Source organism: Ischnura elegans, chromosome 2 (assembly GCF_921293095.1).
Source record: "Ischnura elegans chromosome 2, ioIscEleg1.1, whole genome shotgun sequence".
Classification (NCBI taxonomy): domain Eukaryota; kingdom Metazoa; phylum Arthropoda; class Insecta; order Odonata; family Coenagrionidae; genus Ischnura; species Ischnura elegans.
Window position 1 is genome coordinate 96,824,825 of NC_060247.1, and position 27,075 is coordinate 96,851,899.

The window sequence follows — 27,075 nt, forward strand, 5'->3', positions numbered from 1 at the left end:
CCTTGATTAGAAGCACAGGTAACTCAAGAAAGTTTATACGTCTGAATTCATGGCGAAAGAAATGAGTTTCCTCCACGTTCACCGCCACATCCATCAGTGTAATCACGAACAAACAGCAATTCATGAGCATTAAAGGTAATTTACAGATTCATCATCAAAATCACAAACTTGACGAAGTTTCTTTCTCAATCAGCACAAAATGTATGTGGTAATACTAAACCATGGTATTAGATCAAGGATACTCGCACCTTTGATTCACCGAATTGCTCAAGATGATGAAAAACTCCTAAATTATCATCAGGTAATAGAGATAAAACTTTGTACCGACTCGATTTAAAAAAATAAGAAATCACGTACGAAAGAAAATTTATTAAATTTTGTAGAGAATGAAAACTCGTCTCTAAATAGCAATGGCATTGAACATATTCCGCCTAATGTCTGGGTTTGATAAAAATTTAAAAACTGTTTAACGTCGTCGTTTTGTAATTCAATAATAAAGAAAAATAGGATAAATCTTGAGCGCCAATATTTTACTTAAATACCTAATGAAAAATACAAAACATCTTCAATAAAAATCAACACTTGTGCAAAACGCTAAATGGAATCGAAAATTTACTCTCGTTTGACAATTTGGTCGTGATGCTGAAATAGCTAAGATAAGAAAATTAATACTGATAAGAGGCAGATGAACTATAAAATTTATAAAGCATTAGTGTTGCACTAATTAGTATAAAATATATGTTTTTTTTTAACATGTACTGAATATTACTCATTGTATTCCCTCATGAATGTATCCCCTACAAGCAAGGTGATTGAAAACGACCAGCTCCTTGGAAAAAAAACTATTAGAATCATTTGATCGCGGATGTCCTTACGTAATCTCCCAAGTATATCATCATGTACGTGATAAGAAAGAAATGTCCTACCTCAAATATTAACGCCTCAAACACTCAAAAGTGGGACATATTTTGAAAACTGTAAGTGAGCTTATTCCCATTTTCATCGCAGGGAAGGAGGAAATGCACTCGCCACTGTAGGAGGAGCGTGCGCTGCCAGATGCTGCATCTTCAGCGGTATTAAGACGGCTTACTGCGAACGTGATCAATGGGGAGCGCGAGTGGATGTCCGGGACAAATCCTAGACGAACCCACGGCGAAGCAGTTGGCGAGCAGCTGGCGGAAAAGCACCGATGGACGACGAGGTAAAAACATTCAGCCAAGGCACAGGTAAAGGGGCCTCCTAATTGATAGATAGCCACTTCATCAGAATTCTGTTTAAAATAATCATGAATGCAACAAAGCTACGATACGTTACTCTTGGTAAACAACTTTCTTTACGTTTATTGTTTTCTTTCACTTTTCAAGGGAAACTAAAAGAAAATGTTTTTGAATTACGTAGCATCACCAGGATGAGACCTTATTCAACACTTATAGAGCACGTTGACTACACAAAAGGAATTCAAGGAAAGAATTTAAGCACATAAAATGGAACCAGTACCGAGGTAGTAATTATTATTTCATCAAAAGAAAAATCCTCCTCCTCCTCGTATTTTGCCAATTGTGAAAATCTAAAAATCAAAAAATGATTCTAATTCTACTGTAATATTGTAGAACGCAGTACAATATCATAAATATGTGGTGTTTAAAAAATGAGAAATATCCTGTTATATAGAATAATATTTTTTAAATCTTAAAAACATAGGAAAATGTCTAACAACAGTGCTTTTAAATTGTTTAATTTATGGTGGTAAGAGAGAAAAACTATCCATCTTAATTTACCGAATATCTTCAAAGCTAGAAATAAAAGTTTTCCATCTCACTGGAATGTTGTATTACGAAACAGCTGAATCATGTTACTTTTCCCCAATGCTCATTAATCTAGATCTTCTGACATTCATCATGTAAATGTGTAGGATAAAGTAAGACAAAGAGAGAAGGTAAGAGCAGATTTAATTCTTAAAGGTGCAATCAATGGTGTAAAAGGGTTGGCATTCCTACGAATGTGCTCAGTTAATCAAGAAAAACTATGTTGTCTGATGTATCACATGGTATAAACATTTTCTCAGAATTCAAACTCCGATAAAGAATATGTCAGTTCATGCAATGAACGTCACGTTTTCTTGATAATAAGCACATACGTCCTGACCATTTCAGTTTGAATCATTTGCATATGAAAATAAAGGTTAAATTGGACAATAATCCCACTTAAAATCTTATGCAAAGATATTATCGACACTTTCGAGTTAAAAATCGTATTTGCATAAATGTTAAATAAAAGTTAATGCAGGATATGGATGAAGTAACGGTGAAATTATAAATTAATATAAGAGGAATTATACAATTCTGTTATCTTTTAATATTCAGGAAAGAAGCAATCATTTGATCTCGGCAATATTTGTGTATTAAAAAAGTTACACAGTGCAGAAATAACTGATTGAACAAAAAGAGAGAAATAAAAGGAGTAGGATGCTGTATTGGCTAGAGGGTACGAAGTTAATATTTTTAAAAGTTAATTAAATTAATTAAAAATAAGTTAAAAGTTTACGAAGTTAATTTTTTTCCGCAAAGAATAGATTTTTTCTAAATACCTCTACACTGATTAAAGGGGTGGAATGTTTTCTCCATGAAAATATTCACAGAAGAAACTTAGATGGCTAAAATAGGGTACTTACCCAGCCTATTCCGTTAAAATATTGTGTGGTAAAAAAGAATCAACCCGCATTATGGTAGGAATTTTCTATTATTGCTGTAGAAAACCAGCCTCAAAAGTTGGTACATTTGTGCTTGTCAGACTTAAGAAATGTTTGTCAGTCATAATATTCTTGAAGCTTTTCACATGCATAATTCAACCTTGTCTTCATTACCTTGCTTTTAAGCAAGCACCATGAAATTTTGAGGCCAAGTTTTCCGTGGTCAAAACAAAACTTAAAAAGTGAAAATATAAATTTTAGTAAGAGGATAACAAAAAAAGATTTATCTGAAATCACTGGACTCCGGAAGATGCTAACTGCTGAAATTTTGCATCGAAGGAAATTCATTTATAATTTTATCATAAACACACTCACAGACTAGTTCCATTTATGGTATATTGGAATGAATCATAAAAGAAATAGTTAATTAAAACGTATTGGTAAATAAACTTACCGATAATAGGTGAAGGAAAAGAATAAAATAAGAATTTTTGAGTAGACTCATTCTATCAGCAAGGAAAATCGATACTGGATGCTATGCTCATTGATTCAATCTATGATTCTTCTTCTGATCAAGAGTAATATAATTGCTAAAATGGAGCGGTGAACTAATTTCATAATTTTCAATTGAATGTCTTCAAAAATACTTTTTCCGTATGTTTCTATCATTTAAATTTTATTGCGAGTATTAATTATTCAATGGTAGATAGGTGTCATATTATCACCTTTTTTGAATAAACTTTCGAGATGAAACAGTGAAAAATTGACGACTTCCCTCTACTGGAGGTTCAGGACCAGGGGCACTTAGACCTAGGGTCAATTGCGCGCCGTCCATCATTACGTGATTGCCTAGGGAGCCCATTGGCATAGCTGAGGGCCATGGCGTCTACCATGAGTAAATCCCTTGCGCCTGCGGATTCTAGACACAAGGAAACTAGATATCGGCAGCATGTACTGTACATTGCCGGAAATCGGCCAAGAAATGGTACGTATGCCAAATTGGTGAGTTCTTCCGTTTCGTTCCTGAGCGTAAGTAATCAGTTTTCATGAAATACCACCAAATCATTATTGGAGTGATCAAGCCTAGGCGTATCTACAACTAGCGAAACATCACAGAAAATTATTTTATTATTATTAGCCATGTTATATAATCACTGATCTGAAAAAATACACTATATATGTAGCAGTTAAATAAAGAAATAGTTAAAAAATTGTTACCTATGAATCATCATCATAAAAAATGGATACTTTGAATTAAACTCAGTATTTTGTGATAGTTTTTTTTACATAAACCCCCACAGACATACGACACCCATGTATGTATGATAGCATAATTAATAATCGTTAAATGATTTAAAGGAAAAACATTAAGAAAAATTCATATTTCAGGCCTATCATTGAAAATCATGAACTGAGTTCATTACTGCATTTAAAAATTAAAAGTAATCTTAATTAGAAAAAGGATATACTTTAAAAGTGCATAATTTAATGCGAATACTTTCTTTGATTCTTTGTCGACTAAAAAATTGTGCACTTTCAAGACAAAATATCTTATAAAAAGTAAATCACCATTGTGTTGTTATAAACGCTCGACGGCTTTGAAGGTAAATCTAGATTCTAAACATTTTAATCCCTCCGGACTGTCTATGCTCTTTGATGTCGGTAAGCTAAAAGTAGCTCCAAGAAAATTCAGCGTAATTTGGATGACCAATTCAACATGAAGGCGCCTTAGCTGTCTGATAGAAAATCATTTGCCGATGGACTATATTAACCATCTCACAGGATTTATGGCGCGGCCTACATTAGCTATTGGGCGAGTTATAATTTTTCAAAGGTAAAAAACACATAAATCACGGAAAACACTGTAGTGAAAGTGATGGAGGAGATTAGAAAACTTATTCAAGGAGAGTACTGTAAAGATTAGCTATTCTTCGACTAATGGGAAAAATGGAAACGGTGAATGACTTTCCAAAGAGAGAATACGATGAATAAAATAATATGTGACAGTAAGATTTGTTGCTAGTCAGAGAATTAACAGGACGAAGGAATTACTTAATGGAATCTCCGACACCTATGATGGCAGATATCACATTACAATAATACGCATTTAAGATATGCAAATACCAGCCATTAAGTAAACAGTTTTCAACATCAATTTGGTGTTACATCCTGTGTGTAAACGTAAAATATATTACATCTTCTCTCATTCATAAAATTTATTGCACCTTCAATTCACTCCGTATAAATCAAGAACGGTATTGAGAATTCTATCTTTATAGTGGCCTCTTCCCGGATCTCACTATATTCTATCACCGCTGTCAACTTTGTACGCACAAACTGCATCAATCTTCCGTAATTGTAGTTTCATCCAGGATATGACGCTTCGCATATACGATGGGAATACTTTCTGCAGATTCGTGCAAGCAAGGGTTTCGATCTTTCAGAGTCCTTCGGTATTGACAGGTCTGATAGCAAGGCTGACTACGCGCATATTATCTTTTTCTACAAAACCTGACCGAATCCCCTGAATATGGCCAAATTTATCTCCAGATTTCTACTTCTTTCCTTCTCCTTAATAACAATACAATATATTTGATCATAATTTATATCAAAATTTCCATTTTGCTCATAGCTACAAGTCCTAAGATAGCCTAGGTTTTCTCTGTTGAAGGTCAAATTCTATTCCATAGGATCTTATTTGAAGTAGCTTCTTTCCTAATGAGGAAAATATGAGATCCTGCTTCTCGCCTGATTTTTAATTTTGAAATATGAAGTCTTCAATATTAACGAGAGTAATGAATTTTTAATTTACACTCATCTACAGGCGTATCCTGCGACTATCAGTTCTGCATGAAGGCTCGCAATGCTCAGGGCTTTCACTGCAATTAGCTTGTAGAGCTGTAGAATCCTTTCCCAAACGTCGGTGCATTTTCCCACTACACTCATTTTCCTAAGCACTTGCAATATGCCTCTATCCTTTCGAATTGGTGGGAGGTGAAATTTCATCCATTCATTACTTCAGCTTCAGAATCGACAAAAAGATGGAACGCTTAAATAAAACCACTATTGCATTGGTAAACGATTTCGTTCTAATTGTCTCGCAGAAGAGTTAAACAGAAAAGTTACCTTTCCTTTCTATGAGACAATAGACATACATAATTATTTATTCACGAGTTCCACGACTATTTACCTCGACCAACATTTTTGCAAAAAGAGGGCACAAGATAAACCGTGGTTATTCATTAAAAATGGTGATTACATGAATATTTAATGGCTTAATTTCTGACCATTAGAATTTAGGAAAGACTCCCTGTCATTGGGAGTACTTAACAGTATTTAAATACCAGTTTCTGACGTATTTATTTTTTGCTATCGTTTTCAGGTATAAAAAGTGAAAAAATATAAGGTAGTTAGAGAGGGGAAACCCTGTATCGTTGAAGAAGGAGGAAAAATCTTTGATCATGTTCAATACATTTTTAAGTCTTATTAGATTGCAATTTTGTATTAAGAGGCAAGGTTCTACTTAGGATAAATTGGCTTACATAATATTTAACCAGCAAGTTCACGATGATCACAAGGGAATTATTCCTTTCCATTATATAAGGTGGGCGTCACCCCGGAGTGTAAGTTTTATAAAATTTAACTTGAAGAGAGACTCAATACGCAATTGAGAATGGTTTACTTAGAATATAAAGCTACTAAGAGGAAGTATCAAGAGCTTATTCAAACGTTTGTATCAGCGTGAAAACTTTGCATATAATTCAATGCTATCAATGATTAAGCAACTAGAATACATTGTCGTACAGATACATTGCTTATAAGTGTATTTCTCTTCGTTGAGTAGAACTTGATATTATTTTAATCAGCGATTGTGCTATTATTTTCTTGCGACCAAATACGAATTTCTCCATGCTTGATAATCAATCTACTCAATACTGCTTTAAAACTAATGGGACGAATATGAAGTAACACTAATATCAGTTATTTAAAAAGGTATTTAAAATATAACACCAATGAAAATGGATGGGAAATCCTGTTAAATTCGCACAGCGACCGTTCCTCTAATTATTCAACCGCGTCTTTTTCCCTATATACATGAATTAACACATGAAGATCTTCCTGATATTCTTCTGGCTAATTCAAACCAATCCTCGGACACACAAGAAAAATTTTAATGACAGAGCCTTGAAGAAGATTGTATTCGTCAAGCGTTTTGTGGGAAGGTTTTCGGATGAAAAAGCAAAAGACAGCTAGCTGTTACTTCGCATTCTCCAGGCCGCACCTCTAATACGCGGCAGGCATATGGGATCCGATGCAGAAATATTCAAACCGTGAACTGCATCAAGTATAAAGGAAAGCTGTACGATCCGTCAAAAATTCCTAAGACCAAATAAAAGCGTTATATGTACAACTTTTTCATGAATTCAGCTGGGGGCCGCTAGAGACTCGAAGGGTAAATGCTTGGTTAAGATAGCATGATCAATTAAGAATATGCATCTTACGAACATCAATTAAGAATATAGAACATGCATTGTACTTAAGCAATTAAGAACACCTTCGAAAGAAAAGGAAAAATAAGAGAGAAATTTTGCCGAACGGATAGGTAAAGGATCACCATTTACCCTAGACAATGAAGTACCTACTGTAATAAATGCTAAGATCTCAGTCGGCTCACTTGAGCGCGAACCTAGTTCGCAAACCTCTCGCAACACATCTGCAGAGGCTAGTATGTAGATGTAAATTTAATTGGCTATTGGTAGAAGCTAATACTATTGCCGGTCTTTACTTCGCTTTACATTTAATGCTCCAGCTGTAAAGTGAAATGGCCGAATGAAGCTAGGATCGCTGCAGAACAGCCCGTGTTCTTCTTGGCTCCAACACTAGGAAGTCTCGGGGTTATTTCGAAACATTTGCCCCTTCCCCTCCCCAACCCTCTTTTGACTCCTTTGTCCCCTCGCGCGGGGACTAATTACTCAATTAGGCAAACATGTTTTGCCAACTCTGCACGCACAATTAATGTTTTAATTAGCCAGGCAGCGAACAGCGAGCGCGCGGATCCCCGCTTCCCTCCGCTATTATACCCTAGCCTAGCCTCCAAAGGGCACAGATGGAATCGACAATGAGCCAGTGCCGGGGATCGAACGCGGATGCTAGAGCAAGCCATTCGCGGATGAGAGGGAGGAGGAGGGGTTGGCGGGCGCGTGATATTGCCTGCGGAAGGAGGAGAGGGGGAGAGGGTTCGGGCACGCTCGTGCGTGCAATGCGGAGCTCTAGGTAGGCACGGCCACGGAGACAAAGAGCCGTGATGGAGGGGTGCATATTATTATATATCCCCATGAGCAGAGCAAGGGTAGGTTGATGACGTAGGCAGTGGGGGGAGGGAGGGGAATATGGTGGAATCCTAAAACTGGACGGATGCAGCCGAATGATAGATGAACGGGGAACTATTGCGGAACGACCATGGCGTGGTGTCATGCGCCAATCTCTCCAGATCTCGTGGAAGGTATTGTCAATTGAGGACCTTAGAATCCAAGGGGTACAAGTGCAATTTAAAAATTTTTGGAGATTAGTGCAGATGATGGTTAGAGGGCAACAATATATTGTGACATGAGGCATTGTTTAGGCATGGGTGTTCACAAACAACCACCCGCGGAAGCCTATCTTAGGAGTTCAAAAGTTAACTGCGTTTTTTAGAAAAAATTAATGCTTTTGAATTCAGAAAAATCATGTATGCGCTCAGAATTCTAAATCGTAATCTTTATACTACATAACGGATGATTCGAGGAGAGCTGCTTCCTCATACCCTCAAAAGATTGCCAATATTTTACTGTTTTTTTAGTAAAATGCATCAGTGATTGAAGACCCTAGAAGCTAAGGGGTACGAGTGCAATTTTTATAATTTTAGAGATAAGTGCAGAAAATGGATGATGGGTTACACAATATTGTTGTATGAAATTATTGCTGTAACTGGATATTTTATGTATATTGTGTGTGATTTGTGATTAAGTGATTTACTTATATCCCTTTTTTACAACAAGATTGTGTACCCCATCAACCATTATCTGCACTTATCTCCATTAACAAAATGCAATTGTACCCCTTGGCCTCTAGTGTCCTCAATTATTGATGAAATTTACAAAAAAAATTGTAAAAGATTGACAATAGTCAAAGGGAATAAGGTAACCCCTTCATCATCCACTCATCCATTATTTAGGGTTAAGATTACAGTTTATAGTTCTGAGAGCACGAACGATTTTCCTGATTTCAAAAGCACTGCTCCTGTCTTTTAATCGTAGTTAACTTTTTAAATTCCCGTATAGGCTTCCGTGGGTAGTATTTTGTGTGGATGCATGTCTTCCGGGATTGCTGCCGCGTTGGTAAATTTATTAGGACGACAGTTTCACCGGAATTGCTTTCGGCTTCTTCAGATCACAGAATGGACTTACCTCCTTGGCCTGAGAAGGCGAGGGAAACCCTGTCCAAGCATTGACAGAAGATATGTACCAATGAGGAACTCGGGAACGTAATCTTCGCAAGTTTGAAAATCTCGTATTCAATGAATTTAACATATTATAGCACGAATTATTCTACTTTCGGCACAGGTAATCTGACAAAATAGTTGATATGTGTCTTAAAACATACTTATCTGTGACAATCACTTATTCATGGACCATCAAATTTCACCAAGCGGCTGAAGTATTGGAGAGATTTATTTTACAATGAGCATAATTTTTAAGCATATTTACAAGTAATATTTGTTTCTCTTAGTGTGGTAGAGATGTAACAACGAGACATCAGGGTTAAATAGCTTATTTTATTACCATTCGCTAACTTCTAACTACGACTACTAATCCAGGAAGGGGCTTTTGGATAGGTGGTGTTTTGCATTTCAATTTTTCAGATAATTATTACTCAATTTTAGCCAAAATAAAGATAAAAAAAAGCAATTCAAATATCCAAAAGCATTCTGCATACTGAGAGAACTTGTGTTTTATTTCATTACACACTTGGGAATAAGACCGGAAACTCAAATTATAAACAGAGCAACACTCGCCGCTCGAGTTGAAAAAAGTTTCGATGAAAGGAAATTTTTGTCCTTCGTTGCTCAAAAGACTATTTCCTAACGGAAAAGTCTATTTTTAAGCGTTAATTTCGCTCATCTGTATCATCTCATTTTAATAAAGAGTATATTATGTTGAAGCATACGACGCTTTTTAAGCAATTGATGTATATTTTTTACTGAACGATGTTTTTCAATTAATTGCTTCTTTGGAAATTCAAAATTTAACGAGAATAAAATTGAACGGCAATAAAAAAGATTGAAATTTATAGAAATCTGAGAAAAAAATCCAACAGAAAACTTATGAATTCATATAAATGGTTTCATCTGAGGAAATTAAGCATAATAAAATGCTGTGAAACCATGAAATGAGTTTGCAATAAATGTTTGAACAATTGTAATTTGTTAATAAAAAGAGAGACTAAGTGTTTCCCTAAGAATATATTTTCACTTAAATTAGCATTAATATTATTTACGTAACTCACAAGGGTAACGGAGTATCTATCTACTTAGTTAACCATGTGAGCAGCCAATTCCGAATCACGAACAGAACTAAAAACCGGTCGAGGTGAAAATAATTATCTACTTTTAGATCTTTGGAAAACTTCCACTTATTGAGTAGCCATTTTGTTACATGCATGTATTCAATGAAGGTTCATATAGAATTTGAAATGTACCAGTGCAATTCAAATGTGTGAAGAACTAATTTATGTCATCAAACTGTTTATATTTAGACATGCTCTTTGGAAATGCGTGTAAACCTGAGAACCCAAAGGTGAATTGCGAAGGCAGCCAGATTTGTAGTATTCCATTGCTGAATTCCTTCTCACAACTATATCATTTGGCGAGTATTTTTAACCAGATTCTACTTTCGCAAATAAAAATTTAATACATTTTTAGAACTTTGAAGCTAATTTTAAACGTTCAATTTTTCTCTAGGAGTATTTGATTTATTCGGTTCTATTCAGTTTGATTGAACGGCTGTCTGGAGAAAAATATCCCAAGAATGAGTTTGCTTCATTTATCTCTACTATTTTGGTTGAAATCTCTGTTCAGCAAATCAAAAAAATTGGTTAAAACATAATGAAATAACAAGCACAGTATAATGAGCAACTTTGGACACAGTCGTGCTTACAGGTGAAAATATGTGAACGCCAAATTATGAATTTCACCCTGAAAATATTCCGACTCGCGGGGAGGTCAATGAAAATAAAAGCAATTATATTCAAACATTCGATCGAAAATGAAAAATGTAACGCAGGTGACTGGAAATCAGCAAATCCGGGTCGTTAGCCCTGGGCCAAACAAACTCACTTTGTAGCACAGAATTCGTACCTTAGGAGCTCAAGGAAAAACGATAATATCATTAAAACAAACAGAAAGGAATGAGTAACATTATGTGATAAATTTATAAATAAATGCTCTCAACATGAATATTTTGTTCTGAAATCATCTACTCTAATATGTACCCTTCTTAAGTGTTAACAAAAGTATCAGGAATTACATTTGCGTGAAAAATTGATGATAAAAACAGGATGTAGAAATAATGTTCTAAAATAAATTTAAAATCGTTAAATTATCAAATAAATAGGAATAGAAATTAACATCCTTGAAAATTCACAAACGGGATGTACAATGGCATGGGCACTATATGACATTGTGTACGATAATTAATAATATACGGAACAGATAAGTTTCTTTATAGATTAACATGTATACTAATGCTAGGGTTTGATTTCAAACTGACACAACTAGTGCGATTCTTAATAGATAAATATAGCCAATAGGAGTGAAGTAAAGTGAATAACCAGCTTATGACATCCATTTAACTAATATAACAAAGTGAGGCAAAGCTTCATGCGGGAACTTCAAATAATCATGGCAAGCATCTTCAGAACTGTGAGTATTCATTGACCCATTTAGTTCTTATTACACTAGCAAATTAAACTTGTAGTTTTTTCCCAAGTAACATTTAAGCGGGGCGTTGTACAAAAAATTCTCTTTTCATGACTCAAAATACTACTTCCTATAAGGATAAGTTTTCCGGAGAAAGTTTAATGCTGCAAATGCTTGCGTATATATATTTCATTGTTCTCGCCAAGTATTCCAAAATGAAAAATTCGGACCAAGAGTCTATTCAACACAAATTCTGAGACGATGAGTTTTGTTCATGGCCGCGGATTTTGAGAAAACAAACACTGCGATTCAATCCTTGGCAGTGGCGTAGCCAGGAATTTTGTATGGGGGCATCCAAAATCAGAGGGGGAAATCTTTGAAAATCAGGGTACAAAGTAGAGGGTTTTCAGCCAATTTTAACACTTTTCATAATCGAAAAACTTACTTTTCAAAGAAATCTTCTGTAAATTCATTATTTTTCAATATTTTGTGTTCTTTTATGCAGCAAAGTAATTGTTTTTCTATATTTCGAGGGTGGGGGGGGGGGGAGATACGGACCCCCAGAACCCCCCCTGTCGCTACGCCACTGTTCATTGGACCTTGCGAAAGTAGCATTCTTACCTATCCTTCTTCTTCTGGGTGGCATAATCTGCTGATGCGGTGTTGAGTCCTAATTATTTCCTCGTAGCCAGAGGCAATGCCGCCCGCTTCGAACCTTTCTAAAAGCCGCAGATTCACTAGCTTCCGTCGTGACTAAAGGGCCTCTCTACCCTGTTGCTCTAATTAACCTGTAACACTTACCTCCCTATCGGTTCAACTTTTGACGCATCAAACCGATCTAATTCGAATTTCACCCAACTTCAGTCTTCAAAGAATCGCAGATTGCAGAGTGGTCCACATGAGGCACAGACTTGCGAATAATATACTCAAAATACATTTTCTGTGAATAAATCACCAAATTCTCAATGGTTAAGTTGTCAAATAAATGTAAACATAAATTAAAAATATTGAAAATTCACAAAAGTGATATACAATGGCTAATCCTATTTATGGTATCATATACTATAACTAATAACATACTAAATGGGTTAAATATTAACATCTATATTAATGCGAGGGTTGGATTACGTACTGGAACAACTGGTTCTAAAAAGATAAATATAGGTTATAGGGGTGAAGTCTATCAGATAATCAGCTGATGACATCTATTTTAATAATGTGACAAAGTGAAGCAAAGCTTCATAAATGATTTTCAATTAACTATGCCTAGCCACTTCGGAACCGTGCCAAGACATTGAAAAATTATAGACCCTATTAGCAGGAATGGGAATGGTTAAGAATGAGGGTCAGACAGGGTATGAGCAATGCGACCATCAAGCAGCCCAGGTACTTCTTCCCAACATTTTTGAGGCCATTATTGATTCACTGATTCCCAGTATTGCAGTCATTCGATTAGTATTCTACAGTCCACTATTCCTCCAAGGTAATTCCTTCAGTTCCCATAGTTCTTCTTTCTAATGAGCTTCTTCAACTATCCGTATCAGGTCCTGATATTCCTTTCAAGTGAGACTTCCTTTCAAGTGAAATTTGTCAAGAAACTAAGATATCTCATTGGTAAATGATAATTTATAAAATGAATTTCATTTTAGTTCATCAAGACTTCCTTCATATTTATGACTAAAGTTATTGAATTTAAAATTGTTAGTCATCTCCTTCATTTTAGTGATCCAACTATGAAAAAAGGAGACTTAGAACGTTATCTATACAAATTTCATGTCATTCGTACCTTCTATAATTGGGATATACTCGAAATATGTATAAGAAACCGGCAAAACTATTTTTTTAATAAAAAAGTATAGAAATTATTCTATGCATAAGAAATTACAACATCACTAATTCATTTGTATATTTGACACAGCTAAAGAGTTAAGCGTTGAAAAATATTTGAACGATTATTTTTACATTTAATAGTCATCGAGAAAAATTAATTTGAAAAACTATCTCCTGGCTTTCGGTATTTTCTCGCAGCCATAATTCCCAAATTCAGGAAGTATTTACTACCAGACTAAGAAACACTTTTCTCTACTGATAATGAAATCGGCGGAGACCAAAACTATAACCCCAAAAACAGAGGGTATCACTATGCTTGATATTTTAATTATAACATGCATTTATGGCTGTAAATTCATTCTTCAAACTTACTGAAATAATTCAGGAACTGTGAACAGGACAGTCAACTATAGAATAGAAATAATCGACGAGAGAGGGCAGAATATCCCGCTCCCAAGTAGAGTTATTAAGATGCTAGATGCATCGGCATACAGTCTAGACTTTAGTCAACATAGCATCAAGACAAGGATGACCTCAAGTGGCCTCGCTCAAAGACGTGGCTAGTGAGGAAAGAGATAACCCTTGAGATTTCCTCAAGTTACCACGCACCCCCGATTATCAAGCTGGAGATTTATACTCAACACGAGGAAAATCTTAAGCGTTCTCAATGGATCAGTTACATCATAAGCCAGTTCATATGTTCGGATGAATCTTTACGAATATATCGCAGTTTATCATAAAGTTTATACAATAATTTATTATCTACCGTGATATGACGCCATTTAAATTAGTCTCTTTTCTTGTCAAAATCAAGCACCTAAAAACTAGGAATTAGCGCCGATAACATAATGTAGGGCTAAACAAGCACATATTGAAGTGCGAACTTGCTTACTGCTGCAATAATTTTTTCATTTATTCGTATTCGATAGAATTTTAACCAGAAATTCGGTATGAAATAAAAATGCTTAAAAAAATGTTGTTCTAAGAAAATATGCAATGATAAAAGTTTGCTGAATTGAATGACTAGATGGAAGGAAAAAAAAACAAATATTTGGTGACAATAACCTGAACAACGTGATAACGATTTGTCGGCCTCGGTGGCGGCAGCGATAAGTTCTCGCCTACCATACCGAAGGTTGCTGATTCGAGTCCCGGCTGGATAGGTTGCTGATTCGAGTCCCGGCTGGATAGGTTGCCGCTTCCAGGACATGGCTGTCTAAGATCGTCTGTTGTTGATAGTTTAAACTCCCGATGTAAAGGCCACATTGGGTAATTTAGATAAATAAATAGATAAATAAATAAATAGACAAATAAATAAAACACACTCATTAAGAAGAGTAAGATCTTGATCACTTGTGCCGATTTCGACCCAACAGGGATTTCATTCAACACGCCATATCATCCGAGAGAAATGCCATCTGATAATTGGCATACTCCAGGAAAAATAAACAAAATTTGACCTAAACCTGGAAATAAATAGTAAGATATCCAGGACTTGCTGTACATATTTAGAATCTCAGACAGGTTCTCTCGTAAGAAAAAAATCCCAAGTTACATTATTTATCAATGCAAACATTAGGAAAAATGACGCATTTTATAAGGTTTACCATTTTAAGTAATTGAGTCGATTCTTGTACTGCGTGCATAGGCGGAATGGCAATTTCTATTCCGGCACTTGAATGTGGGTTCAGTACCATGCGCCGTTTCAGGCACGGTGGCCGGCGACTGGGGTCGTGGGTGTCATTCGTTCCACGCGCCGATCGGTGGGATTATTTGGTAGGGCAGAGGGAAAACCTTGGTTGGTATTAGCCGTTTCGCGACGGAAGGAGGCGGCAAGGAGGCCAAGGTTTTTGCGTCCCAATAGACGGAAGGAGTTCTGCCCTTGATGTCCTCGCCACGTGGCACCCATGAAAGGATTGGGATACCACAACCAACGCTTCAGGATCTGAATCCCTGGCCTCGGCGACGAATGTCATTACCCTATCCACCTCATTACCCTGGCCCATCCTGTGCGACATTATCAGGTCGCACAGGATGTCGTACTGTCGAAACTTGGCGATATTAAAATTATTTACGTGAAATCTACAAGGCATTTTGATTCAACATGAATGAATTTCACGGAGTCACGCCTCAAACCATCCATTTGGATGGAGTATGTATTAATGCCGCTGTCTCATTCAAATAAACGCAAAAGCAACGTGACGCTAAGTTACATCTTTGAGCAGACGTTTATGTAACCACGGTCAAACTTTGGGCCTTTAAAGATGTGCCGTGACTCACACGTCAAAAGTAATACTTACACTGCTTGTAATACTCAGGTAATTCTATTGCCAGGTTAATATGGATTTTAAAAACGAGATGATATCACATTATTCTAAATAATGCTTATGTTTTGTAATATGGGCCCAGAATAGTAGTGCTGAATGTTAAGCGTTCTTGTTTAATAAAGACTTTTAGATAGGTAATGGTAGTGACTAAATGTGAGTACATACAACGAGTAAGTGAGAGTATACAACGGATTTACGTTGAAAGCAAAATATTTTGCCTTTCGGAAAAAAATCGTCAAGTATAATGGATCTCAGACGTATTAATTATATCAATGCAGCGAATGAATTATTTTTCTTACCACTACATAGAGTTTATTATTCTTTCTTTATTTTTCCTCCTAGTATTTGACGAACAAAAATTATGATCTTCTGAGTTACTTCTTCCCCGTCATGATCAGCAACAACTAATTATTGTTTTTTCCATAGCAAATTTTATACTCAAAGTTATAGAGGGCTTACTATATAATTTAAAACATAGATACATACGTCATATTTGAATCACAATTCTTTATTAGAGAGCCAGCAGTTTTTCCTCCTTTCACAAATATCCACATAACAGACAAAAGAAGCCGAGTTTAAATATGACATCCAGATAAAAGAGCATATATAAGCCAACTTTTTTTGTTGATATTTGAATAAGTAACATTCTGAATCATTCATGAGAATGACAATCACCCCACTGAAGTGGATTCTTCTTAAGCTACCAAGATGTTATCATCTCTCATGAACAGCCAGTCCCAATAAAGCGGAAGACTCATACATTGAATGGGTCCAGGAGGTAAAATTTCATTGGACTAATCGCATGGAATTTCTGCACTTTGGGCGCACTTGCGCTCTTGCATACTTTTTAAGGTTCACCACTCGCTAAATTCGTGGATATTCCCAAAAAGAATATGAGTTTTGTGCGAAAATTCCACAGAGAAGAATTCATTTTCCTTGAACGGGTTAGGAAGACGGATCTACCGATACCCGGTTGAATGCTTCAGCCTGAATGCTTAAGATACCTCTTCAGCTACCCTTCTTTCCTCCACGTGGAAATTTGTGGACTATGATGGTCAGAACTGCTGAGCATATTATGCAACTGACAGTCCAAATCCCCGTCAAGGCGAATGATTATTTTCTCTGCGGATTTTTCGCACAATTTGTGCATCGCGGGTGACTCGTAAAGTTTTCATCGTGGCAAGTCTAGGTATACTTAAATTGCATTGATTGTGTCCACTTCTATCTCCCATTTGACACGTCAGTTTCTCCGCATATTCTGCGGGCTCGTGGACTTTCCTCCTCGCTGCGGGATGACTTCCCAAGATGGTCGCGCATCTCCGCTGCATCCGCGTTGTACGCTCCCCGGCGAGATGGACGCTCGCGCGCTGACCTTCCTGCACTGACCTCCAGAACCCCACCACCATTGTCTTCCTCTAAATTCCCTTCCTTTTCGTAGTGCACATTGGCAAGAATGAATTTTCTTCGTTCCTACTTGTGCAATTAATGTAGAAAATTCAACTTAGAAATATCCATTTAGAAACGAAGAGCATTTCATATTCGTGGGCATTCAATTTTTTTATGACTTGACCGACTTGCTGGTCTGAATCGTCGAGGGAAGAGCTCACCTCGCACTAAGCTACATACGCGTAAATTTTATGCATTCAGGATAGGGTATGCTCGGTTTATAGTTTTATCAATTTTAATGATTGAATAACTTGATAGTCGATCGGCTCGACTCTCGCAGAGATTATTGTGGGAAACGATAACAAAGTGATTAATTAAGGATAGGTGATTAAGGATGTAATAGAGAAGAAATACGTCGCTATTAAAAGGAAAGCGGATAGGAGAGAGGAATGGAGAGCTGCGTCAAACCAATCTTAGGATTGCTGAATAACCATGATGATGATGAAAAATGTATAACTTCACAAATAACTTCAACGCTTGAAGGTTCATAGTGAGAAAAATTGTTGGTAGAAGATTTTTCAGCTACAATTAATTTTCCTTCTGTATTGTAACGAAAAGAAATTGTTATATGAAAACACATTCCCTCAGGTACTCATTGGGAGAGAAGCAGGTCGATTACGCAATAATAAATATTCAAAAAGGAAGAGGGATAAGCTATGCAAGTTCATGAGTCCTTAAGCAATCTAAGCGATTCTTTGATAAGAGCACAATTATTAAGGGTATGAGAGATTTTTATGCTTTTATATAAGTAATGCCCTTAAATGTATCTCTGTTTAAATTTCTTCCATTGCTTATTGAAAATAGTTGTAAGAATTGAAACGACATGATTGGTACCATCGTAATAAAATAGCAAAACGTACCACAACTTAACGCATCCAAATCAAACCAGACTAGGATGTAAATTTAGACAGACTTATCGAGTATCCTAAAGGAAATTATAAATTCCTGTCGGTCTATCACGAAGGAAGTACTCTTGAATTATGAAATTTATTGGAAATGCTTTCATCACATCGTCAATTTGTTATCATCTGATTGTTGAAAAGTTTCCTACATTCGTAAATGTGTAGTTAAAAAAACAGATTAGTAACTGAAGGTGTGATCAATGTATTTCCCTCATGAAATCTCATTATTCTCGGTATTAATATCATGAATATCCACGTACCTTTATGCAAATCTTCTTCAGCACCTTCAATGTCTCCTCAAAAATTGTCTTCTAAGAGTTTAATCAAGTATGATGATGTTAGAGGATCACCGTCCTCATATGAAGCCTGAAACAAGAAAAAAATGAAAATTGTTGATTAGGCTATGGTTGTAAATTTTAATGCTAATCATAATCGGTTACTAAACGCCCCCAAATCAATGGAATAAGAGGTCAGTAGAGGCTTTGCAAGCAAGTACAAAACGAATGAGACTCCATGGGGGCGCTGTTTATATTTTATCAAGTACTTGTGCTTAGGATGAAGTGTAAACGCTGGCAAAGGCCGTTTATACTTTACCCCTAGGTGACAGAGCTACCCACATTACTAATTCATGGAAAGTATGTTACAAAAATTATACATGGCATTAAAATAATTAAATATACACAATATTTCACTCAAAACTTCATGAGGCACATAGAGTGGAAAACAATGTCGTGTTGTATTCAAAAGTGAAAAAAAATAAACCAGAACATTTCATTATGACTGATAACATTGACTTCCATCATGCGAAGCTGGATTTGTTTTATAAGTATTATCTGACTTTATTCCACAGGCTATTTTGATCATTAAAAGAACGGTTAGGTGACACTCTAACGCCCAATTAATTTACCTTGCTCAAGGAGTAATGTTCACTAAAATGAGCTGTGCAAGCATTTCAAAGAGATGGCAAGAAAAAAAGTCGATTGGAATTTGTAGCAGAACATCAAATATGACATACCACGGATAAAATACCATAATATTATCTTTGTACTTGATATCCTTGAACGACTCGAAATAAAATTTAATTTCTCACATGCTTGTTCTCAATGGGACTTTCAGATGAAAAATTTTTCAAGTCCAAAACAGAGTCAACCGGGCGAGGCAATAAGGCTCCCGGTGTCGATCCTCAAATTCGGAAGACGCAATTAAAGTTCGTAAAAAGAGCGAAATGATGAACGCCTCGCCAGTAATTTAAGCAACCTCAATCATATTTAAAAAGATATCTGTGACCGGAAGTTCTACTGCAAGTTTTCTTTAATTCGAAACAAGGTGAGCCTGCTAAAAAATTTCCGCAGGTAAAAGTCCGAATGAGTTTGAGGTCGGCTACTCATGTTTAGGAGAAACACGCGCGTCAGCTCGCTCCAGAATTTCATTTCCTCTCTTCCGACCATCCCTTCCTCCTCCCAAAGTTCCTTATCCGTCTCCCATGGCCTACCCGACTTCTCGCCTTTCTTTCTAGGAAATGACTCCTTGCAAATTCATCGGGTTCATTATCTTTCGAGCACCACCATTTTTTTCGTCTCCCCTAACATCACACAGGGCTCAAAGTCTACGGCGGCGGAACGCTTTTGTGGATCCCACGCAGGCGTTGTCGGACATCGGCGCGAGATAGCTCATCACTCCTCGTGGACCGTGAGTTCCGTGCACCCAAAGCGTGCAGCATCCTGAGCATAAAAACCTTGGCATTTGGGTTTTCCAGCTCAGTGATCCCGAGCTGCTTTCCAATTGAGGCAAAGAGTAATTAGCATACAGAACCCGCGCGCAACAAAGGGTGGAATGAATTGAGACTCAACGGAAGGAATACGAGTGCAACTATAAAAAAAAACAAGTCTTAATCCGATTCAGAGATAACGTTTAAATTTATGTTATTCAGGATAAGGGAAAGGGCCAAATTAGAAAAATTAAATTGTTACGAATTGAAAGTTTTAACTGCTTGTGATGTTTCTTCGGATGTGCGTACTAATTCGGTTGGCCACCCGACGTTTCTTGGCCGCTGCTAGCCACTTTTTCTTAGGGAATATTCTTATATTAGATACCCTACGAAAAGGTGACGTCGGGTAACAAACCGAATACGTGGAGCACAACCGAAAAAATATCACCAACAGCAACAATAACACGCGGGAGCGTCAACCATGAAATTCTTAAAACCTTTTTTTTTCTCATTCCACTTACTCATAGAATTAAACACTAAAACCTTATCCTAAAACGTGTTAAATGAAATATTTCAAGGAATTTCTCACAATTTGCACCTACTTCCCAATAAATTTTTAAACATTTATTACAATCACAAACATGCTACGGCAAAAATTGTCAAAAAATTAATTTTCCACACAGATATCAAGAAATGCAAAGAAAATGTATAACAATTCTGTTAGTATTCCGTGAAAGCATCTCTCTCACTCATAAAAATAAGTGTGAAATAACGCCGAATGGAATCGCCCGACTGAGAGCAAGAGAAGTTGAAAAATAAAATATTGGTATTAATGCCAAGTGGCAGCCGTATGTGGACCAGCGTAACTGGAGTGGATTTCGAGACCTGCACTTTCGCTCTGTATACCTCGCGGCTGCCCACGATAAAAATGCATCTATACAAAAGAATTAAAAAAAGCTACATTAAAAAGAGGGAATTGCCACAAAACAGTCGATTTTTATTGTTAGGTACTCAATAATTACCGAAAATCTGTAAAATTTATTTCAATACGCTCAATAAGGTTCGCCCGTCATTAAGGTGACAAAAACTGCTGGAGTGATGCATGTATTACCGAGGTTTCATTTGGTGAAACAGCATTCTGAATTGAGATTAAAATTATTAATGTTTAACAAAACTTTTTGCAGAGATCTAGAAGCGCGCTCGTTTTCATCTTTTCAGCTTGATAACTCCCAATTGTATGAAAGCGATTGTCATCAATAGAAAATATGTAAAGCTGTTAATGAATACGATTTCGCATCAAGGCTTAGTTCGTTTTAATCTTATAATACATTCACTGGAAATATTTATTTTGCCAGTCTAGCTGTTTTCTTTCCCAAGCGCTAACATAGCATTTGCTCAGGCATTAACCACTCTAATTAGTTTTTTATTAAGTGAAAGACATGAATAACATTGTTATAGATTTCCTTTTCAAACCGGTGAGGATTCCATTATTTTTTTGATGAAAATAGTCAAAGTTTGAATTTGTGAAAAATGGGCAAACGTTCATCAATCTACATTAACATTAAAATTGGAAATAATAACCTAAACTTCAAACCAAATGATTAACAGATGATTCAATAGATACATCAGAAGTATTTATCATGCAAAGCCCGGTTGTAGTGCCACTATTTTTAATAAGAAATTATTTCTTGCCAAAAAAAGTCATATCAAGGAACAAAACTTAATCAGCACTTTCATTGCACTGCATCATTGAGAAACGAACTTATCTTAGGAGAATGGAGTTTCGTTCGTGAGTTCACTCAGACAGGACAAGTGAAAGACGGAAAGGAGGTGAAAAAATCTTAATCATTACGCATTTCACAATCGAATCTGTTTCTTTGATCTACAATTCGCACCGCACGCAAAAATCAGAGATAGCCGTGCCTGAGGCGCCTAAAGGCAAGGAGGCGGGGGGCGTTAGCTTTTGAGGCAGCGTTTCGGCATGAAGGCAGCGAGATAAAGCAAAACGATTGAAAGTTTTGACCAGAGGTTTTTATAATATCATGTTTACCCTAGAAAACGTTTTACCCGGGTCGAAAAACTCAACATTCAAAATAACTGCATTTAGGCTCTTTAGGCGCCTCAGGCACGGCTATCTGACGTCGCACGAACCTGGAACTTTTTTTAATAACCTTTTCTCACCAATTCGCACATTTTGAGACCATGAAGTTTTAAATCGAATCATTTGAAAAAAATAGCGCCGGCCTAATGGCACAACAGCGTGCGCGTCGCACTGCTATACCATACCATAGTCAGTATGGAGTCTAGAGAAGTATCGACTTCTAGAGAGTATAGACTAAGTAGAAGAGTATAGACTTCTCAAGACTCTATACTGACTTAATTTTTTTCTCACCAATTCGTACATTTAGAGAACACGAATTTTTAAATCGGATCATTTTTGAGAAATAAGTGCCGGCTTAGTGAGCCATGCCAGAGTATCAACTAGATAAATTTCTGTGAACTGCCGATTACGGCGAAGACACAATTATAGCGATGAAAAAGAAAGAGATGGAATCATGATAATTGCTGATTCAAGAACTTTTGGAAACGACCGTTTTGATTTCAAAAGCAAAGATAGTCGATGTAGTGATGCATCATTTGAAATGTACCAACTGTGCAGGAGGGTTGGAAAGCCTAGCATGGAAATTGTCTAATAAATACAACGTAACCTTATTAAATCATGATCGAGCATAGAACATGTTCGAAATGCGATGGAAAATTGCATTATTCCAATTTTCCTACCAGGAAAAATAACAGTACTCATATTCCAGCTTACAATTCATTTGCAAATTACGGCTGGACTCAAACGTGAGAAAATAAGTTTTTAGGCTGGTAAATAGAGCAAGTATATTTAAAAAGTGGCATTCGGACGGTGAAAAAGAGTATCACTAAATAAGATAAGGTACCGAATTAACTAGAAATACTGGAAAGGAAGACAATCGAGAATATTAGAAAATGAAGGCAAAAGCTTCGACAAATTAACAAGTAAATCCCCTCCTATTTAAATATATTTACCATAGTTGATTCTACGGATTTCTATTGCAGTACCAGATGAAACAGTACCTATATTTTTCACTATGCATTATCCTGCACACTCACTGACGTATTTCTATCAATATATTTGAAGCAAATCCATGCGATGAAATACCCACCACTTGCCTCCTTGTTAATTCACAGGACGTTGATAAGGTGAATTGGAAGGGTGCCTAACTTATAGGCGTACCAAAATCCAACCATATTATTTCACTGGATTAATAGAAATAACCGAATAGGATATCAAATGCTGTCCATGTAAGATCTAAGAGGGAAGACAGGACTTTATTTTCCAGTGAATGCCAAGACAATAAACAAATGACAAAAAAAAAAAGAAATTGTAAATTTAAATTATAAATTTTATGCCATTGTATTTTATCTACTTCATTTTCCTCCTCAAATTATTTCATCGTCATTAAATTTGAAAATTGACTTGGTAAAAAAAGGTAAATAAGTTTTTCTCAGTGGTGAAAAAAGTTAATGTGGAGTGCTGTGAAACTGGCCTTAGCGGAAAAATGTCATTGCGAAACGTTTCTGAACTTGAGGAATCACTAAGAAAGGCTTAAGCAAAAACAATGTAATTCTGAGAATGAAAAATATTCTTTTGCGTGCTTATCCAAGTTTCATTCCTCAACAAATGTTACGGGATTATAAATGGCTCCGTAAATATGCAAACTTCGATATACGTGAGGAATGAAAAGCGTGCTGGTAGAGATATAAATGAAGATGATATTATGGGGCAATAAATTAATACCAAGACGGAGATATTTTCTTAATATCATGTTATTAAAATCACTGTGATGACATTAAAATATTTTTAGTGCAAAACATCAAACTTTCACACGGAATCGTATACAAAGACGCAGTATTATTCAGTGCGCTGAAATGGATCAAGATAGAAAATCCAAACTTGAAACTCTTAATGCTGAAAATATATAGAGTTGAGCGAATCACGCAAGAGAGTCCGTCCAATGAAACCATAATATTATAACGCCATAAATTTTTCTGGAAATTTGAAACAAACACTTTGCAGAAAATATGATTCATAACACATTTTATGATGAGAGAAAATATCAAATTACAAATACAAAGTACTCGTAGAAGAAGAATTAATATCTTTTGGTAAAATCCACTCTATCATTCAGGTACAAGAATTCAGGATTTCAGCCATATCTAGGGCATCCCAAACTATTAGATGGACCATAAAATTATGTACTAGGAAGGAAAATTTAAAAATTATATACTAAGAATATTTTATCCTTTTCTACGTTAAATCCTTAATTTTTAATGAAGAATGACTATCCAATGCATTATTAATGACATCAAGTACAAATCTCATAAAAATTAGAAAACCTTTTGAGGTGAATTAAAAATAAATTCCAGCGCCAGAATATTGAGATGAGTACTTTTCAGCAAAGGTATTACTTATCAATGTCCGCGAGGAGTGATAAATTAAGAGAGATATTTTGTCAACCAGAAGGGAATTTCGTTCGACAAAATATCTCTCCTAATTTATTCGTTAAAGTTTCATTCCATTCATTAAAGATCGTTGTATTCCTTCTTCCCTGGACAATAAACCAAAAAGAATGCCTATGTTCGACGCATGCGTAGTCAGACCTGACGACATAGACTGAGAAGGCGGAGTTCTGACAAGAATTATCAACAGTAGAATGGAACAGAGAACAGAAGAATTCCTGGTAGAGGACCAATTCAGATTCAGGGAAAGCAAGGTCACAGGAGCATTTTGACCCCAAAGCTGCTTACAGAGGGGAGAAAAAAATCATAGTATTGGTCAACTCAGAGAAGACCTCTTATAATGCGGAATGGAATTCAATGCTTAGAATTATGAAAGAAATTGGGATGCTCTACAATGATCCTAAAATTTTGCATAGTTTAAATAAAAACAAAGTAGATATGGTAAAATCTGGACCCAACTGTGAAGAAGCATGAATAAGGAAAGGAGTGAGACAAGGATGTGCACTGTCCCTCATAATTTTTAAAGTTTATAAAGAGAAAGCCATCAGTGAAATGAAAGAAAAGGCTTTGGGTGTCACTGTCCACGGAGAAAGAATTAGTATACCGCGATTTACTGACAGCATAGTAGTCATGGACGAGAAAGAGAATGACTTGAAGAAGACTGTGATATGGAAAGGATAATGGCCAGATATCTGCTGAAAATCAACAAAAAGGAGAAAAGTGTAAAAAAGAGGAGGCTGTGAAAAATATGACACTAGGAGAACAAATTCTTGAAGAGGAGAAAGAGTTTTATTACATTGTAAGCCGAAAAAACGATGAACGAATCAAGTAAAAAATAGTCAGTACAATAGCGTGAGCGAAGAGGGATTTTACGAGGATAAGAATCTACTTATAGCTGAGAAAACAAGTCTAGAAATAAGGAAAGGTATTAATCGTATTTGAAGGTTTCAATGCACCGTTCGCCTTCGGCATGAGGAAAATCAGTGAAAGTAGTTCAGCATAGGAAACGATAAAATGAATACATTTAATTAAATTAATTTTTCCCTAGTTTTTACGTAATGACCAGTTTTGATGCTCATCAGATTTAAATAGTGGTTAGGGTACATAAATTATCCATGGATCATACGAGATTGCTAATTATTTAAATGAATATGGTAGGTTCTACCGTAGAAGCTCTAAAATGTAAATCTCTATAAGACAGATGAATTTAAAATGGATTTACTACGTGACAAGTGCAGATGTCTTGAGTATATTCGGAGAAAAAAGAGGTCGTCTGAAAAAAACTTAATAAGAAGGTAGGACAACTTTGGCAACCACATATTGAGACAGGATCATCTGATAAAGAAATTAATTTAAGAAAAAGCGGAAGAGAGAAACAGCAAAGAAAGGCCTCTAGTTACATGTGTAGATCAGGAGGTGAAAGATGCATATGAGATGAATTATGTAAATGTGGAAAGATTAGTTGAAGGGATAAATGAATTAGGAGGTGCGTTTAAACAGTCTTAGAACTGTAAACTAATGATGATTGTGTTAAGTAATAAAAAGTGTATTTAAAATCAACCAGGATTACGTGACCATGCAGACTACTCTAAATGAAACGGCAGCTATAACCCTTGGGCTGGATTAAGCATTTGAGAACTTTAAGGGGGAAAATATGCTTTCATGGTGGTAAATAGAGCATTTACGTCAAACACATGTGGCATGTGGACGGGGTAGAAGAGTATCATTAAAAAAAAATAAAGTTAAAGAAATAATTATGCAAGAAGAAATGCTCGTAAGGAACCCGATCGGAAAATCTCTAAAGTACCTTGGAAAAAATGAAGACAGCAGCCAATATAAAATAATTTATGAAAGTCTTCCCATTTAAATCTATTTACAATACATTTAAAAAAAAACATTCACCGTGATTATCAATGGAGGATCAGGGAATGAATGCACGTCTGGATGTGCGAAATGGAGAGGTTTATACAGAAAAATGTCACGCAGCGAGCAAGGAAATAACAACTGCAGTAAGCAAGGGAGTAACCAGAGAGGCGCCTCCAGTTCGACCTACTGATAAAGCTTTTTTCGCCCTTCTCTCCTTTCACAGACTTCTTTCGCCTCCTCAGACCTCGCGACAACCCCTCCCTTCTCTCGTTACACACCGCTCCAGAAGTTCATTTTTTACTTACCCCGTCTACATACATCTTCCCTCCTCCTCTCATTACCCTACTCTGCCTCTATTACACCCCTCCTCCATCCCTATGCTTACCTATTTTTCTCTACCTCCTTCTTGATCTCTCCATAGAACCGCCTTCCTCTTATCGTTTAATCCCTCTCTCACTCCATTTCTTTCGACCTCATCTACATCGTGACCTACTGGTAACTTAGTGGGTGCTTGGCATGGGTTGTCTCCCTTTTCAAAATTCATTACGCCGCAGGTTTTTCTGTTTTCGTTACCACCGCAAAAATACATAGCTACACGCATGGGAATAATTTTCCGTACCAAACTAAAATGCGATGGAAAATCTCAGTTAAAGTGTGCAAGCACAGTTCTATTTTTCCATGGATTACAGAAATGAGGCTAAATATGTAGCTAAGCGTTATAAAAAGGTTGATCGGTGAGCCGAATACCAATTTTCAATAGGAGGGTGGAATCCATCGAGGCGAAGAAAAGCGAGTTAGTATCG

At 36.3% G+C, this 27,075-nt stretch overlaps 1 long non-coding RNA gene across 2 annotated transcripts in view; it reads left to right on the forward strand.

Moving 5' to 3' along the window:
* LOC124174104 overlaps positions 1–27,075 on the forward strand; it is a 200,735-nt gene that overhangs the window by 154,819 nt on the left and 18,841 nt on the right. Inside the window, exons 3-4 of one of the 2 annotated variants that reach the window (XR_006868860.1) lie at positions 1,009–1,201; positions 1,365–1,631. This is a non-coding gene — a long non-coding RNA (uncharacterized LOC124174104). Of the gene's footprint in view, positions 1–1,008; positions 1,202–1,364; positions 1,632–27,075 lie in introns of those variants that run through there. The other variant, XR_006868861.1, reaches the window with a different exon arrangement.